General features: G+C 41.6%; 1 non-coding gene across 1 annotated transcript; it reads right to left on the reverse strand.

Annotated features, from left to right (window-relative positions):
* Positions 1 to 360: 360 nt before the first annotated feature.
* On the reverse strand, positions 361 to 465 carry LOC112404899 (U6 spliceosomal RNA). The gene has a single exon (XR_003004244.1). It is a non-coding gene; the product is annotated as a U6 spliceosomal RNA (small nuclear RNA).
* Positions 466 to 2,935: the final 2,470 nt, after the last annotated feature.

Genomic DNA, 2,935 nt, shown 5'->3' on the forward strand with positions numbered 1-2,935 from the left:
CCTTTCCAGCTCTTTAGAACTCTATAATTTCAATATTTTTCTTAAAAATCAATTTTGTTGAAATATGATTTACATATAATGAAATACATTTCAAGTATGCAGTTTCAAGTGTTTTGACAAATTTATACTATTATCAAGTTATAAACCATTTCCATCACCCCAAAATGGAATTTCCATTTCCATCACAGTTCCCCCTCATGCCTCTCTGCAGTGAATCCCCCTGCCCTAAGCAACAACTGATCTGCTATTTGTTACCATAGATACAGTTTTTCCTATTCTAGAATTTCATGTAAACGGAATGATACAGTGTATACTCTTTCTAGTTTACTATTTTTTATCATGGTAACATATGTATAACAAAAAAATATGGAATGCTTCATAAATTTGTGTCACCTTTGTGCAGAGGTCATGCTAATCTTTCTTGTATAGTTCCACTTTTAGTATACGTGGTGCCAAAGTGAACACAGTATGTAAAACACAGTATGTAAAGACCTCTTTCGTACCTGGGTTTGTTTTTTGTTTTTGCATGGCATAATATTTTTGTGATTCACTCCTGTTATTGCATGTTCAAGATATTTTAAATATATTTTTTAAGCAAATAGTGCTTTTAGACTGGATACTTTTTTGAATACCACCATTCAAATATTAAAAAGTTAAATAGGGATTTCCCTGGTGGCACAGTGGTTAAGAATCCATCTGCCGATGCAGGGAACACGGGTTCAACCCCTGGTCCAGGAAGATCCCACATGCCGCAGAGCAACGGAGCCCGTGGGCCACAACTACTGAGCCTGCACTCTAGAGCGCATGCACCACAACTACTGAGACTGCGCGCCTAGAGCCCGTGCTCCACAACAAGAGACGCCACTGCCATGAGAAGCCCGCATACTGCAACGAAGAGTAGCCCCCCGTTGCCGCAACTAGAGAAAGCCCGCATACAGCAACGAAGACCCAACGCAGCCAAAAATAAATAAAATAAATAAATTTTAAAAAGTTAAACTTGAGTAATTTCTTGATTTCACATTGTATTTGTTTATTAGCAAAGAAAAGGATCCTCTGCTATTTATTTTCAGAATTGATTGATTTCACAAGTGAGAACGTAATGGTGGCCCATATAAGGATGATATCAGAGCAGGGCAACAGGGATAACTCTAAGGTAGCAGGTAATGGCAACCCATTGTGAGGAGAGAGCATTGGAGAGAGTGGCAGCAGCGGGGGCAGGAGACTGGCTCATACAGAGGATTCAACACATAATAAAAAATATTTCAGGGACTTCCCTGGTGGTCCAGTAGGTAAGACTCCACACTCCCAATGCAGGGGACCCAGGTTCAATCCCTGGTGGGGGAACTAGATCCCGCAGGCATGTCGCAACTAAGAGTCTGCATGCCTCAACTAAGAAGTCCACATGCCACAACTAAGAAGCCCATGTGCCACAACTAAGAAGTCCACATGCGCAAGCCCATGTGCCACAACTAAGAAGCCCACGTGCCACAATTAAGGAGCCCACATGCCACAACTAAGAGTCTGCATGACACAACTAAGAGTCTGCATGCTGCAACTGAGAGTCCACATGCTGCAACTAAAAGATCCTGCGTGCCACAGCGAAGATCTGGCGTGCCACAACTAAGACCCAGCGCAGCCAAAATAAGTGAATAAAATAAAATATTTAAAAACATATATATATTTCAGATAATGGTAGCCAGATTTCTCACTGACTGACAAGGAAGAAACAAAAACAAAAAGGGAGAAAATTAGATGAATCCCGTGTTATTGAACTGGGTTTGGAATTATCAATGTGAAATAATAGTTTACGATACAGGTGGATAGTTATAGAAATAAATATAGAAGGAAGGTATATACTTATACTTCCTAGGTCTGACCACAGAGTGGGACTGGAAGCAGAAATATCCTAGTAGAGTATATCTAGGACCTAGATGTTGGTTTCTAAATAACATCGTCACTAAAAGGAACCAGTGTGTTCCTTGAATCAATAGCTGATTCCAGAGAGGAACAGGGAAAATACCAGTTGAGCTTGGAACATCTTATTGTGCTGAGAAGTATGGAAGTGATAAAAAGTAAGTGATGGAGAGATGCCAAGAGGACTCAGGATCTGGCTTGAAGGGGCTCCCACTGGCCAAGTCTGGGATAATTTGAGCATCGAGCCAATGATATATCTATATATATTTTTAAACCCCATTTCTGGTACATTGTAGCAGAGTCACCACAGGCATTTAATCACCTTGAGCCTCATTATATTTCTTTTTTTTTAAAAAATTAATTAATTAATTTAATTAATTTATTTTTTGGCTGGGTTGGGTCTTCGTCGCTGCGCACGGGCTTTCTCTAATTGCGGGGAGCGGGGGCTACTCTTCTTTATGGTGCATGGGCTTCTCATTGTGGTGTCTTCTCTTATGGCCGAGCACGGGCTCTAGGCGCATGGGCTTCAGTAGTTGTGGCACATGGGCTCAGTAGTGGTGGCTCGCGGGCTCTAGAGTGCAGGCTCAGTAGCTGTGGTGCACAGGCTTAGTTGCTCTGCGGCATGTGGGATCTTCCCAGACCAGGGCACGAACCTGTGTCCCCTGCACTGGCAGGCGGATTCTTAACCACTGTGCCACCAGGAAATCACTTTTAAAAAATCTATTTACTATCTTGGCCAGAAATCCTTAGAACTCTTTTTTTTTTTTCCCCCCTAGAATTCTTTAGGCTCTGTTAGGATGCATTTGCTTGCAAGTAACAGGAAATCTAACTCAACTGTCTGAAACAATAATAAAAAAAAAAAGCATGTTCTCACAAAATGTTCTGAGGTAGTTTAGCCAAAGTGTTAATCGCCAGCCCCAGACTTTCATTAAATTGTTCCCCTCTTTCGTCTCTCAGCATAGCAGCTTTGTCCTCCTCTCTTGGCTCTCCTCATGACTGCAGTACGGTTTCAGCAACTCCA

This window comes from Neophocaena asiaeorientalis, unplaced genomic scaffold, assembly GCF_003031525.2.
Source record: "Neophocaena asiaeorientalis asiaeorientalis breed wild unplaced genomic scaffold, Neophocaena_asiaeorientalis_V1.1 scaffold100, whole genome shotgun sequence".
Taxonomy (NCBI): domain Eukaryota; kingdom Metazoa; phylum Chordata; class Mammalia; order Artiodactyla; family Phocoenidae; genus Neophocaena; species Neophocaena asiaeorientalis.